Genomic DNA, 16,708 nt, shown 5'->3' on the forward strand with positions numbered 1-16,708 from the left:
ATTTTACATATCTTCTTTCGAAGCCTTTTTGAATAATGTTTTCATCTCAGCATATTTCAATAGATTTGGAAAAAAATATGTGCTGGTTTATAATAATCAACAGTAGTATTGAAACACTACCATGGAACCCTTGATTACAGATACGTGTATTTCATTTCTGTGAAATGAGGTTATTTTTATAAACAATATTTCGAAAAATTGCTCTGAGCTCTATGGGACTTAACATCTGAGGTCATCAGTCCCCTAGAACTTAGAACTACTTAACCTAACTAACCTAAGGACATCACACACATCCATGCCTGAGGCAGGATTCGAACCTGCGACTGTAGCAGTCACGCGGTTCCGGACTGAGCGCCTTAACTGCGAGACCAAAGCGGCCAGCATAAACAATATTTCATTTTCCACATCCTTTGGGAGGGATTTTTTTTTCAAATTGTTTAAATGATGTGTTCTGATTGTTTTCCAAGATTATTAAATTTACTTTGTCTCAATAGGCTTCCATTCTGCATCTGATCTTGATACCTTTAAGAACAATAATTCATTTACATAACTGGACACTGGTACAGGGTTTACTATAATGTCATTTTCAGATCCAGTTTTCTAAATTGCTTGACGTTTGACTTTGGCTTCAAATTCTGACTGAACAACTGACCACACAGCTTTCCTGAACACAAATTTTAGCATTTAATGTAGATCTTAAAATCAGGATTTCTGTTTGATTTTAGCTCATTGTGAAGCTATTTCCTTTTGATAGTAGAGATTTTTATTTCTGGTGTAATCCACTTAAGTTTGCTGCTCACATTCTTTTGCCATGTTCTGGTAGGAAAAGATTAATTGAATACAGTTAAGAAACAGTTTAAGAACATAGTTCCTGATGATTGACCTGTAGTGGTCTACAGGTCAGCTTACAACAGTTAGTTTACTGTTGCGAATATCCATATTACTTTTGCTGAAATTCCTTTTTTATGCATTTCTGGAGTCTGTAATTTATTTGATTTTGGGGACTCAATAGCAGAAATGAATGATTTGAAATACATGGTTTGAGCAGTACTTATTTGTGTTGTCACATTTGTAGATCGTAATAATACCAATGCACTGCTTATTTTTCTAGTGCCTTCAGAAAAATTTACTGTAAACCAGATTTTTAAATGAAGTCACGGAATTTCGATTATACACTGGTTTCAACTAACACATTTTATTTTAAGTTTATTAACCCATTTCTGAATTTTTCCAAGAGACATTGGACTTTAAATACGAACACCTCTGTTACAGTATATCCAGGAATTCTACAGATTGTTATAAACACAGTGTTCACACCAGTCAACTCTACAGAACAACTCCAAAGCAAAGTCTAGTCCGATGATTAAAATTTTGTCTTTCTTGGTAATGTACTGAAGAATCAATAAGAATGCCGGACCTCCTGGATAACTTAAAATTATCAATATTATATAAAACGTTTATACAGTATTCTATTAGTTCATTAGGCAAATTGTTTCGGTATTTACACATTACGAAAGCAGGATTTTAAGTTAATCAGTTTGAGAATATTTGAGGTTTGGTAGTTCTGCTGTTAAGACAGTCTTAATTAATATTCGTTATCTACTTAAATTTTTTGACTTCAGCTGTCTAAATACAAAAATAATTTTTTCGAAGTAAACACTGATTCTTGAAATTTAAGGTGCTTGTCAATGCGGTATTGATTACTTGCACACACTATTATTCTGAGGAATGAGTTATTCTGTCACAGTGAATATCTCTGAGAGCGAATGACTTTGAGCGAAAGCAAGTCTTAATATGTTTTCTGCTAGTGAACATCAATAAATAATGTTTTGTGAAATTTTGTGACGACCGAAGTTTAAGATGTAGAATTGAATCTGATTTACCATTTGGTCACTCCTCCCTGTAGTAATAGGTGGAAGTCCTAAATGTAAGTTGTTGGATAATAAAGTTTAATTAATTTTCCAGTCGATCTATTTCTTTGACGTGTTAATTAGGGAAAATAGCCAAGTAAAAAATATTTTTATCGCCTGCTCGTGGAATCGATGAGTTTATCAACATTCTCTGAGGCATTTGCAATTCATCGTGTCCAAATATTTGTAAAATGACTGACAAATAAGCTGCTGGAACTGATACTAAAAACAACAGTTGGGAAAATGTTGATAGTATATATAAAGCACCCTCATTAACCTGAAGAGACTAAATACATGGTACACGACCATCAAATGTAGGGTAAATGACTGCATCGAAAATTACGATAATAAATACATGTGTGCAATGAGGATCGTTACGACAGTATTAGGTATAGGTAGAAGTTACGAAAAATTTGGTTATCAACAACGATACCAGTGTTAAGTCGAGTAAAATAGAATTACGCCTATGTGACTCAGTCTTAACGTACCAGACTACTGATCTAAAGCTCGTGTTTTCGGTCCCCAGTCAATCTAGAATGTTTATCTGTAACTCCCACTCACCACAAGTGGCTGGCTAAGTAGTTTCAGTTGTAGGACGAAGGCAACAGCATACCACCTCCTATAGGATGTTACCTAGCAAAGCACTGTGGTGTTTAAACTGACATTTTTAACTTGGCCTCGTTAAAACTAATTTCAGCAACAGAAAGCACTGTAACCAAAAGGCATAGGTCTCGAATCTCATGAGATGATCCACAAGGATCATTGCATGGACCACTGCTACTTATAATCGTTTTAAATTGCATGCACTACAATACAGGTACCTTAATGGTTTGCATGACTCAATCCAGACAAATTTCTTATTTTTGGGAAAAGTGTAGCATACTATAACCACAGAACAAAGTGTGTATTAAGTTACATAATACTTGGTTTGAAGATAATCAGCTGACTATATGGGCAGAGGGGAGGGGCTGCTTTGGAGGGAACTATGAATGTTATTTTCAACATATGTCCAAACTTGATATTGAGTGATTATGTACCAGAAGATGACCAGAAGATTCTATCCTGAAACAATGTGTCAGGAAGTTTCATCCAGCAGTTCTCCAGATATTTCTTAGAACAGTCTAAATTTTTGGAAGTTTTGAATATCAAAATTTGAAAATAGTTCAAAAGATGTTATTTATTTAACATTTCAAAATACCAAAATTGTATGTTCTTTCTAAGCTATTTGTATTTTCTACTGTTGTATTCTGTCCTGTATGTGAAGTTACCTACTTAACAGCATGCAGCTCAACATTTAACCATTAACCACATTGTACAGAATTGAGAAATAATGTTTACTGAATCTTTTATCTTCCTTTCTCTCCATTTGTCATGTGTACTGTCATTGGCAGTGACTGATACTATTCTGTATGTAGTTAAGCTTTGTAACGTGTCAACCCCCGTTGTAAAGTATGTTTTAAGTGACTAAGAATGCTATTGATTGCCTTAAAATCCATAAGTGTGCATGAATAAATAAATACATCATAAGAGTTTGGTTTCATGATATTGGTATTCACAAAGTGTAATGTTATAGGTGTACTGGACCTGTGATGTATGCTTAGTCATAAATCTGACTCTGCTGTTGTGTCTTACCAGTTTTATTTCGGATTACTCACTGAATGAAATAGTGCAGTGTTTCAGACATTGGACTCACATTTGGATGAGACACTGTTCATATCCCTGTCTAGTCACTGAGATCTAGATTTTGTATAATTTCCCTGAAATGTTTAACATGAAATACAGACTGGTTTATTTGAAAAGCTTGATATCTGTCTCTAATGACTGTATCATCAACAAGACATTCCATAAATTATTGTAGTCTATCATATTGGAAGATAGATCATGTGAGGGTAATCATGAGATGGATAGTAGACTATGGTAACAGGAGCAGTAAGTTTCCTTACATGTCTTTTGATGAATGTGACGACAGAGCTTTGATAAAGTGAGTTCTGTGCCATGTTTTCGATTTAATGTTAACTCTTACCTTTCATCTTTAATGCATTCACTTCATTTGGCTTTACAGATTTTATAGGTTCACCATGGTGGTTGCACAGTTGTTCACCGCTGACATTTTCCAAAATTTTTGTGAAGGTATATCACTTGAGGAACAATAATATCCTCAGCAAATTACTGTTTGGATTTAAGAAGAGATTCTCTAATGGCAGTGTTCACTCACAAAATTTTACATGCATTAAATAGTAAAATAGTGCTGGATGGTATTTTGTGCAACCTATCTAAAAAGATTTGAGTGTGTGAATCACAGTATTCTTGAAGATAAATTGAAGTTTTAGGCATTTGAGGGTATAGCCAACCAGTGGATGTCATATCTATCGAAAAGAATGCAGAAAGTAGTACTTAGTAATCCAGCCAATATAGTTGGGATGTGTTATTCCAACTGGGAAGAAATCACTTGTGAGATTGCACAAGGCTCAGTCTTAAGTTCAGTATTGTTTCTCATAAAAACAATCTTCCATCTAATATACAATAAGCAGAATTAGTTCTTTTTACAGATGACAATAGTATTGTAATTAATCCAGGTATATGTACAGAAACAGAACGAATGGTAAACAATGTTCTCAAAAGTATCATTGACTGATTTTATGCAAATGGTCTACCTCTCAATTTTAAAAAGGGGTACTACTGCAGTGACAAATGTAACACCTGGTGAGGAAATAATAAATTTGGTGGGAACTTCAAAATTTTTGTGTGTGCATATTGATGAGAATTTAAACTTGGAAAAGAACATTCTCTACCTCCTAAATCAACTTAGTTCAGCCACATTTGCACTTAGAATCGTTGCAAATCTTAGGGAGAGAGAAATCAGTAAGTTGACATATTTTGCATATTTTCATTCAAAAATGTCATGTGGAATTACGTTTTAGAGTAAATCAACTTTAAGAAAGTAAGTCTTCATAGGTCAAAAACATGCTGTAAGAAATATATGGTGCTCACCCACAATCATGTAGTAAGCATGTGTTTAAGGAGTTGGGCATTCTGACTACTGTTTCATAGCATATTTATTCCCTCCTGAAGTTTTTTTGTAAATAATTCACTGCAGTTCAAAAGGAGCAGTGATATACATAATTACAATACCAGAAGGTTAAAATTGACATTCATTACTCGACATTATGGTTGTGTTTAGCACAAAAAGGGCTGTATAATGCTGCAGCTACAATGTTTGAATACTTAGCGGGAGATATAAAATGTCTGGCGGCAGCAAAGTTAAATTTAAAAACAAACTGAAAAGTTTCTCCATGACAACTCCACTCTGTAGAAAAATTTCTGTTATTGTAATGTGTAAAAGGTGGTGGGTAGCAATTACTAACACATCTGTATGTTGTTCTTTTTGTTTCTATCTTTATTTTTTCACTTTTCTTTTTTTAACAAAAAATAAATGTTCAGCATGCAGTCATATTTAAAAATTAATTTGCAATGTGAATGTAAAATGACTCTTTCCACATTGCGATTTATTGTACAAAATGATCTGTAGAACATGAAACTGACTGACTTTGTAATCACCAATGTGTTTGATAGCATTAATGGTCAAACCTGATGGATTCTAGCATATTCATGAATACTTTTGTTTTTGTATATGTCAGTGTTCATACAAATGAGTTCCAATGGGAGAGACATTGTAATATTACAATGGGCAAATATAGCTTGAAGATATGACCTTAGCAGAAATGTTAGTCCACATAACATTTGGAATGTGAAGGTATATTTCAGTTTGTGTACTAATCAAAAGTGACATTGTGTGTTCAGCCATATCCAATACATTTCTTAGAAATTAGTGAGCAAGCTGTTTCTCTCTCTCTCTCTCTCTCTCTCTCTCTCTCTCTCTCTCTCTCTCTGATAGTAGTAAATAGACAAGTTTCCCATTTTGTCTGTAATAACACTGCTGCTGCTGCCAGTTATGAGTATTGAAAGTGAGTGAATATCACAGTAATTAAGAGGGGCAGAATTATTATTACAAGCTTTTTAAAGTGTGACAACCAAATGCAAAATTTTGTTGCTTGTAACTTAAATGTGAGGTCAAATACATGAGAAAACTTGTAGCAGTGTACTATATTATCTTTTGATAGCAAATAAAATTGCAGCCCTGAGAATTTGCTTTCTTAGGTTGGAATTCTGTAACTTAAACATTGATCTCATGCAAGAAGTAACAACAGAGCCCTTGAGCAACTGAATTGTGAGATCAGCAGTGGCGCGCGTGCCCACACACACACACACACACACACACACACACACACACACACACACACACACACACACACACACACACACATCTTGAGGTTATCAGATGTTCGAGGATATGTGAATGTAATTTGGACAGTGAAGATTGCAAATCATTTTTCATATGGTATAGTGTGTCAACAAGCTTGTTTCAAAGTTATTTGTTTACTGCTCTGGAAAACAGTAAATCATTGCACCAGCTCCAATGCAGCCCCACAGTGAAGCTGTTCTTGAATGTGGGATGCGTTAGCTGACATTTGTAAGCAGTTGGACATTGTCCTAATACTGTCAAATGATTGGAAGCTGCTGTAAATGGGTGTTTTGGGAGAGTTCTCCAGAGTCCTGTACTAGGGGTACCAAAGATAGCTCAAGTATTAACCTCTCCTGTGGATACTATCTTGTCCAGTAGAGATGTGGAATCTGTCACTACTTATCCAGTTGTTTGTGAGTGCGTTGTCAGTGTTTGAGCTAGGCACCCTTTACAGGGGAGACAGGGCCCAGGAAAAACCTGAGGGGTTTTGTTACAGCTATCAACTATCCCCTTAACCAACAAGTTTGAGGTGCTGTCTTCCACCGAAATAAAAACTGAGCCAGTGAGACTCATCTCATTTGTTGGGAAACCTACTGTGTTCTGTGGCAAAAAAAGGCAAATACAAATGGTTAGGGTGTATTAATCATGAGCAGTTCAAATGTACGGTCTATAATGGTACTCCTTTGGAAAATGACGGCAAGGGATGAGAAGAAACACCAGGAGTACTCAGTGTAAATATCTGGGAGCATCATTCAACGTGTTGAAGAGCCTGTTCCAACAGCCATTCAGAGAACAGAGTGCAACCAATTACAGATTGTGGCACACATTGGAATAAATGATCCTTGTTATCTGGGCTCCAAGGTCAGACATGGATCATTCCAGCAATTGGCAGAGAAGGTTGAGAAGACCAGTCTTGATCAGAGAGTTTCAGTGAAGCTCACAGTTTGCATCGTTGCTCCAAGAACTCATTGTGGCTGCCTGTTTCTGATCAGAATGGAGAGACTGATTCAGAGACTTTGAAGGTTCTGCGACAAGCTAGGCTGTGACTTCCTGGACAAGTATCACAGGGTTGAGAACAATAGGGTCCCCACTTAACCTTCAGAGGCTGCTTTCCAGATAGTTGACTTTTGTGGGGGTGCACACTTTTTTTTTTTTTTTTTTTTTTTTTTTTAGATTAGATGGCATTCCAAAAAGTCTAGATAATGATAGCTGTAGAGGCTTTGAAGTGTCACTATAAGATAAAAAAGAAAAAAAACCTACAGGTGATACTATTAAAATTGTTGTGATTAACTGCTGGAGTGTTCAGAACAAAGTGTCATAGTTTAAAGCTTCCTAGAAAAACAATGGAGCTCATGTAATACTAGTTACAGAAAGGTGGTTAAGACCCAAAATTGATAGCAGTGAGATTTTTGAGGAAAATTTAAGTGTGTATTGAGATGATATAGAAATGGAAATAGAAGTGTATTTTTCACAGTAGACAAGAAACTCAAATCCATTGAGACAGAAATTGAAACTGAACATGAGATTTTATCTGCAGGATTCATTAATAAAGGTGAGCATAATCTTGTTATCAGATCCTTCTATCAACAACCAGACTAACCTCCAGATGTAACTTCACCAATTGCACTGTCATCATCAGAGAAGGCATAAATCATCCAACAGTCATTTGGCAAAAGTTCCAGTTTTGTAAGTGGTGTTTGTGACAGGAGACAAATATCCTGTGACTCATTGCAAAATGCATTCTCTGAAAAATAATGAGAGTAATGTTCAGAAACCCATTCGTGATGGAAATACGTTAAATCTACTGCAACAAAGACACCTGACCCCTTTGATTAGGTCCACAGTAAAACTGGTAACAGTGACTGTAAGGCAGATGTAGCAACAATGATCACTGAAGTACAAAGGACAACTAAAACAAGTAAAATGATTTATATGGTGAGCAAACAAGTGAACAGCAGCAGTGTCGTATCCCAGTGAATAACTCTAAACATTTAGCTTTGGAGGGGAGAACGGAGAGCTGTGGGTTAGGTTTAGAAGAATAGTTGACCATGCACTTGATAGATGTGTACCCAGTAGAACAGTTAATGATGGAACTGTAAGCAAACTTGTAAAGATACTGTGTGTACTGCATGATAGGTGTAAAGTAAAGCATAGTGTCATGGATAGTGAGTTTCTGGATGAAAAACATTTGGCTGTCGAGAAGGCTATGCTTCAAGCCTTCGGCGATTGTCATAGCAGAATAATATCAAAGAATCTGTCACCAAACCTGAAGAAGTTCTGGTTGTGTGTGAAGGCTATTAATCATTCCAAGACTAGTTCTTGACCCATGTGGATGACAGCAAATGAAACTGAGGGTAGCAAAGGAAAAACAGAAATGCTGAATTCCATTTACAAATGTTCCTTTACAAAGGAAAATCCAGGAGTATTGCTCCACTTTAATTCTTGACCACTGCATATATGAGTGATACAGATTTAGTCAAGTGGTGTTGAAAAACAGATTAAACTGCTAAAACTGAACACGACACCAGGTCCAGTGGAATTCCTGGCAGGTTCTATATTGAATTTGTGGCAGAGTTAACTCCTCATTGAACCATAATCTACTGTAGACTCCTCAGGTGAAAAACCATCCCCAGAAGCTGGAAGAAAGCACAAATCACAATCTTGTAAGAGGATTAGCCGAAATTATCCATAGAACTACTGCCCAGTACCCTTGACATCCATTTGTTGTAGAATCTTAACATGCATTCTGAACTAAAACATAATGTGGTATCTTGAACAGAATGTCGTCCTTCATCCCAACCAATATGGATTCCGAAAACACCGATCATGTGAAACCCAACTTGAACTTTTCTCACTTGACATCCTGAAAGCCATGGATGAAGACAGCCAGTTAGATGCAGTATTTCTTGATTTCCAACAAATAGTTGACTCAGTACCACACCTGTGCTTATTATCGAAGGTATGTTCATATGGGGTACTGAGTGTAATTTGTGACTAGATTGATGATTTCGTGGCAGGGAGACTGCAGCATTTTATCTTGGATGGAGGGTTATTGACAGATGAAGAAGTACCTTCAAGTGTGCATTAATCCTTGCTGTTCGCATTGTATATTAATGACCTTGCAGATAATGTTAACAGTAACCTTGGACTTTTCACACATGATGTAGTCGTGTATAATCAAATACTGTCTTTTAAGCTGCACAAAAATTCTGTCAGATCGTGATAAGATTTCAAAGTATTGCAAAGATTGGCAACTTGCTTTAAATGTTGAAGATGTTAAAATGTACATTTCACAAAGCGGAAAAAAAAATAGTATTATGTGACTAAAATATCAATGACTCATAATTAGAATTGGTCAACTCATACAAATATATGGGTGTAACAGTTTGTTGGATATGAAATGAAACAATCACATAGGCTCAGTCATAGGTAAATCAGGTGGCAGGTTTTGGTTCATTGGTAGAGCATTAGGGAAATGCAATCAATCTACAAAGGCTATATCCTAGAATATTACTCAAATATATCTCTACAAAATAGGATTTATGGAGAATTTTGAATGTATGCAGAGGAGGACATCATGAATGTTCATAGATTTGTTTGATCTCCGGGAGAGTTTCACGTAGATGCAGAAGAAACTAAACTGGTAAATACTTTAAGATAGATACAAGCCATCCCAAGAAAGCCTACTAGCAAGAACCAGCTTTAAATGATGAGTGTAGAAATATACTACAGCCCCTTCATGACGCTCCCTTAAGGTTGCAAGTATAAAATTAGATTAATTAAAGTGCCCATAGAGATGATTAAACAGCCATTCTCCCCCGTGGTCCATATGTGAATGGAACAGGAAGAAGTGCTAATAACTAATACAATGGGAAACACACTATGCCATACACTTCATAGTGGTGTTTGGAATATGGATGTAGATGTAGAAAAAATCTTATGTTTGTTAACCTCATTTTTCCCTAGCAGTTTCTCATGAGAGGCAGAATGACAAAACGTGCACAATTAAAAGCATGTGCTGTTAGAATCATAAAAATTTTAATTAACAGGCCCATAATTTTAAATATAAAGTAATAAAATAAAACAATGTTTTGTGTGGGGGTGGGACAGTTATAAACAGTGATTTTATATACACACAATTAAAACTGAGTAATATGCCTGCATTTAAAAGAAGCGAGATTCAAACACATGTATGACATCAAGATTTAGGTTTTCCAGGGTTGCCTAAGGTGAATACTGGGGTTGCCCACAGGTACTCAAGGCCAATCTGTTGTGCCCCAACACTGATAACACTAATAATAATAATAATAATAATAATAATAATAATAATAATAATAATAATAATAATAATCATAAAAATTATGCTGTTTCAATGGGTGAAATCCTGTGCAGGCTCTTCAACAATGCCATCCTAGAATTCACTTTAAGCAATCTAAGATTGTACATAAAATACATTATTTATTGTTTATCTTGCACATAACTTTGCTTTGTCATTGGTCCTTAATAATATAGTACATAATACATTAATCACTAAAAGTAAAAGAAAAATGGTTGTGGTAATGTCATTATCATGCATATAAAAAAAACTTAAAGCAATTAAAACTACAGATTGTAATATCAACAATATAAGGAAAGGTGACATGTTGAATGCAGACAGACACAATGAAAACACTGCTATACATTTAGCTTTCGCACAAGGCCTTCTTCAGGAAAGGAAAGCACGTGTGCGTGCACACAAACCAAACACACCTCATACACACATGACAACCATCTCTGGCAGCTTGGACTGGCAGCAGTGTGTGTGCATGAGGTGTGATTGCTTGTGTGAATGAATGTGTATCTCTCTTGCCTTTCTGAAGAAGGCTTTGGCCAAAAGCTAAATGTGTGACAGTCTTTTCATTGTGCCTGTCTGCACCTCAAGGGGTCATCTTTATTGTGAGTTGCAATCTATACATTTCCTTATATTGTCAATACAATAAAAAAATAGTGGCATGGACTCAGCAGAGTTCTTTGTAAAGTCTTCGTGGATTCACTTGGTGAGAGTTTCTGTACTTAATCTTCAATTTAACTATCATAAATGCTAAGAGCTGGGTAAAAAAAAAGACAATTTTTCAAAGACTTTTTTTCATGCAATGGAAATGTTAATGTGTAAGGATTGTCTCGAACAAACGTGTCCAATGAAATATAGGAACAGAATAGCGCACAATAGACACCTGAAGATAGTCATTGTTCACCATGACTGTTTGTGCATGAGATACGATACCAGAGGTAAGTTATTCCAGGTGTGAATGGTACTTTGCAATTAATGTGAGTACCTAAAAGTTTTACCCAATAAAATTTGTACATCCGCTCATAATTGGAAGAGAATGTAGCATGGTTTGGTTGGATTATGTGGGAGTTCATAAATGGTAAACCATTTAAAAGCAAATGTAAGACTTTTTGTTATTTGTGGCTGAAATGTTCAAGTGTGTTATAGGTAATTATATTCCAGAAATAATTTTCACATTAGTGAAGTATGCTCTAATTACCAACTTACATATCAAATTCATGTGTTGGACTAGGACTGAAACCTGGTCTCTTTGCTTGTTGTAGGCAAGTGCTCTAGCAACTGGGCTACCCAAGCACAATTTGTGACCTACCTTCATAGCTTTACTTCCAGCAGTACCTCTTCTAATACCTTCCAAACTTCTCAATTATTCTCCTGTACTCCTTGTGAGATTGGCACTCTAGGAAGGATATTGTGGATAAATAGCTCAGCCACAGTCTAGGAATTGTTTCCAGAACAAACCACTGCTAGAAGGGTATGTTCCAATCCATACCAGCCACTTGTCAAGTGTGTTAATATTTAGCAAAAGTAATTGGGCAATCATGGATACATGGTGGCTTTTATGGAGATTTTATGCCAAAATTTTTTTACTGTATAGATTTATAATTACTGATGTAATTATAATTGCTTTGGCCAATACCTCACAGTAACATTGTTTTCAAGGACAAAGCATGACTGCCAGGGACAGTTTATAGGTTCTGCAGTATTTAATGAACTGGATATTAAGCCCATAATACTTGATTTAACATAGTAAGAGGGTCATATAATAATAGTGAAACATACTGTTCAGCTTATTTCCTTCCCTATCCTTCACCAAGTAGAGCTTGTGATCAATCTTTGATGACCTTACTATCAACGGGATGTTTAACACTAGTTATTCTTTCCTTCTATTATTGAGAACTGAATTTAAATTACAATTAATACTGTGCAGTCCTACACCATATAATAAAAAGGAAAAATGCAATACTGATGTGAACTATTATTATGTAATAAACATGAAAATGACGGTGTAAATGAGGTTCAGTCCCTTGACAATCGTGGGGGTGGGGAGATGGAGGTAAACATCATCTGTCACTCATATATCTAATCTTTTAAATGTCATTCTTGTGTATGGTGCCTATTTGGGATCAACATATGCAGTTTCTTGAAGGTGTTTTACTCTTTTTAATTACTGATGATTCATTACTGTGATGTGCTATTAGTGTAGTACTTGGAAAACCCTAATATTTTAAATAAATTATTTGGATTGAGAAAATCCAGCTGTAATTCTCTGAAGCCGGTATGAAAAGTAAACATAATTGATAGCTGCATGCTGAAAATTCTTTTCACTTATAGAATGACGGTCTAGCCTCTAGGCTAAATGCATTCCATCATATTGTAGAGAAGCTTCAAGTTGAATTAGCTGTAATGTTGCAGAGAGCATAGGCAGGTAGCAGTTTCTTCGACAAAACCTTCTAAAATAGCATAGAAACCATTTATTAATGAAATAACAGTATTGATTCCAGTTATAAGGGTGTTTTTGACAAAGCATTAAATTCATGTGCTACATTTCATGTGACATGCTATCACAAATCTGTGCCCCCAGTTAACAACCCAGTGGCATTTTCTGACAGACTGCAACGCGTATTTGTAATGCCCTTTTGTAAAAGTGTAAACAAGCACAGAATATTTGTTTACAAATATTTCACAGCTTCTAATTTTTGCAGTTTTAATATTTTTATACAAAAGTTTTGAGAAAGTTATCTGTAATATGTCAACAATCTCTCAATTCAGCTTCCACAAGGCTTCTCTCAACAGTAAGCATTTCTTTTTCTTTTCTTTTTTTTTTTTTAATTTCATAACTGAAGTTCTGGCAAAATGAAACTTGGAGAAAGTCTTGTTGGTTCTTCTATAACCTTGCTGAGGCTTTTTATTGTGTAGAACATAAAATTTTTTTCATGTGCACCTGACAGCAGCTTATGACTGCTTCGGATAACTAAAATTTCTTGTTTATTTTCTGTAAATGTTGATATGTCTATTTATTGTAACATGAACTACAGATTTGAACTAAATCACAAAGATTGAATAGAATTGAGGATACATTCAATCTTTAAACTTGGGATGACATTTAATATTCTCATTTCATGTCCTCATGTAGTGGTGATGTCAACCACGGCTACTTCCTAATTTTAGACCAACTTTTACCAGCAGGGTTTCTTAAAAGGGCCAGCAAGTCACTGTGACCAGTGTCTCATACAAATTTCATGCAAGAACCACTGAATGTATGACTACAGAGTTGTAGGGCATCCAATAAAACTCTTAGTGTAGAAGGTTCAGGAGAGTGTCTCTTTTACTGTAATACTACACCACAGCACAGTGACTCAGTTGGACTTATGATCCATTTATTGGGCCATAGGTTTTACCTCACTCTTACATTGACCATGTTTCAGAACTTTGTTTCGATCTGATGAAGACAGTAGCCAAAACATGTTATGAAGTAATGCAGTAAATAATAATTCGTAAGCAGTCTAGACTATTATTCAGCTATAATTTTTGTAATATTTTTACATTCTATCCTGGATTTTCCATTGTTTGATTTAGCCTATTACACTTTTGCATGAGCTGTATTGACCTGTTAAGATTGTAGCAGCTTGTCTGTGAATTTTGTTTGATGGATAAGCTCTACTAGCATACTTACTTGACAAGCACTTCAAATTCCATCAGAATTACAGTGGTATTTCCTAGACCTCTCCAAACAAATCTGTGTAGTTCTCCATTCACCTTACCACTGATTTACCCCTATTAAATGCCATTTCCGAGTACAGCCCCTGAATATGAAAACAATGTGTGGCAGTCCAGAAGTTACCACTAACATTGTATTGGATGCTACTGGGTTCATTTTCTTATGGCCATTAACTTGCATGTATCCACATTTTGGAGGGTTGCTATTAATCACATGACATGGAAATTATGTTCTGCATTTCTGTATGATTATCTAGTGGTGATTCTTTTCTGTGGACAACAGCCTTTCATGGGAACAGTCTAAGCCTATCTGATAATTTTTTTCTGTGTATAGAGGACATTACCAGTGCAACTTGTCTTCCTTTGCAGGAAACTGATGTTACTTTTATTTCTGTTGAACATTTCCTCTTCCTGTATAACATACTAAGTCTTATAATCCAAAAATTCTTTAAGCCAATCATATTTATGTGAAGATACATCATATAATCATATTTTGGTTATAAGTTGACAAAGCAGTATAGAAAATGTTGAGGTTCTGCAAGTTGACAAATGGGAATGAATGCATGATACTGTGCACTAGTGGACAAATGCTGCTATCAGAGCACAAAACATGTAAATATCTTAATTTAAGAGACTCTGACTGAAAAATGGGGTACTGGCTGCCACATTCTACCTTCCTCACACCTTTGAACATTTTCTCAAAAATTTTGGCATGCAAAAATAGTCACACTTTTTTAAACATACAACTCGCCTCAAACTCCCATAAGCTCCCCTAGCTGTAATTTGCTCACACCTGCTAGCCCATTGCTGTAACTCACTCATTCCCGTCCACTCACAATTACCATTTCTCTCTCACTCATTCAGCCCGTCTCATTGTCATTAACTCTTTGTGTGTGTCTCTGTCAGTGTCTCCTTTGTTACAGCCCAGTCTCCTTCCACTGTCACTATCTCCATCTTGCTGTCTATTGCTGCTAATATTTCATTTCTTCCTTTCTTCCAACTGCTGCTATCTCTTTTCACTGTCACTATCTCTCTCTTCCTCATACTAATTGTCATAGTCATATACTCTGTCTCTCATGATCACAGGCTCTCACCCATTTCCACTTTCTCTTTCTCTTTATTCTCAACCCCTGGCACTGTCCTCTTCACTCTTTTCCTGGAACTGGTCTGTCACTGTCAGCTATGTTCCACCGGTACTATCTCTCTCTCTCTCTCTCTCTCTGTCTCTCTCTCTCTCTTTCTTTCTCTCTCTCTCTCTCTCTCTCTCTCTCTCTCTCTCTCTCTCTCTCTCTCTCTCTCTCTCTCTCTCTCTCTCTCGGCATAAAAATGCCTGAAAGTTTGCACATAAGCCGGAGAAGCACAAGTCTTCTTCAGCTTCTCTCGCTAGGAAGGAGTCCCCTTGGGTCACTCCCTCCACAGGTTTCTTCTAGTGGGAAAGATGACACCCACCAGTGGCTGAAGAGCCCGAAAGCAGCTTATCGTAGGGCTTCACCTCATCCTCAGTCCCAGAGACTGAGCCAGTGAAGTCCTCTCAGCCAGGGAAACCCAAGGAGCAGCAAGAGAAATAACAAAAGAAAACCCCTAAGACCAAGGAAATTGCAGTTGCACACACACCGCCACTACCTACAAGCTCTGCGGTTGAGGATAGGGTGGAGATTTTGGCATCCGCTGAAGACCTAGATCTCGCCAGACCCTCAGGCACAATGGATATAGACTGCTCAGGCAATATATCAGTGGCAGCAGCTAACTCTGAAGCGTAAACTGCCTCATTGAATGTTCCATGTCTTCCCAGTCTCAAGATGTCATCCTCCAGTGGAATTGCGGCGGTTTTTTCCACCACCTGGCTGAGCTATGGCAACTGCTAAGCTTTACACCTGCTACGTGCATTGCCCTCCAGGAAACCTTGTTCCCAGCAATGCGGACCCCTGCACTCCGTGGCTATAAGGGATATTACAGGAACCGTAGCGACTATAATCAAGTGTTAGGTGGAGTTTGCGTTTATGTCCTAAACTCGGTCTGTAGTGAACATGTGCCCCTTCAAACCCCTCTTGAAGCTGTGGCTGTCAGAATGACGACGACGCAGGAAGTAACTGTTTGCAATGTATATCTTCTTCCAGATGGTGCAGTATCCCTGAATATATTAGCTGCACTGATTGAACAACTCCCTAAACCTTCCCTACTTCTGGGAAATTTTAATGCCCATAACCCCTTGTGGGGTGGTACCATGCATACTGGCCTGAGCAGAGGTGTCGAAACTTTACTGTCACAATTTGACCTCTGCCTCTTAAATATTGGGGCCGCCACACATTTGAGTGTGGCTCATAGTAGTTACTTGGCCATTGATTTGCAGCCCAGGACTTCTTCCATCTATCCACTGGAGAGCACATGACGATCTGTGTGGTAGTGACCACTTCCCCATCTTCTTGTCACTGCCCCAGCATCAGGCAC

At 36.8% G+C, this 16,708-nt stretch overlaps 1 protein-coding gene across 1 annotated transcript in view; it reads left to right on the forward strand.

The window, feature by feature from the left end:
- The first annotated feature begins 1,735 nt into the window (after positions 1–1,735).
- The window catches only part of LOC126298423 (metalloendopeptidase OMA1, mitochondrial-like), a 123,141-nt gene continuing 108,168 nt past the window's right edge, over positions 1,736–16,708 (forward strand). The window contains exon 1 of the mRNA XM_049989752.1: positions 1,736–1,927. The gene's annotated coding sequence lies outside the window, so the exon portion shown is untranslated. The remainder of the gene's footprint in view (positions 1,928–16,708) is intronic.

This window comes from Schistocerca gregaria, chromosome X (genome assembly GCF_023897955.1).
Source record: "Schistocerca gregaria isolate iqSchGreg1 chromosome X, iqSchGreg1.2, whole genome shotgun sequence".
Lineage (NCBI taxonomy): Eukaryota > Metazoa > Arthropoda > Insecta > Orthoptera > Acrididae > Schistocerca > Schistocerca gregaria.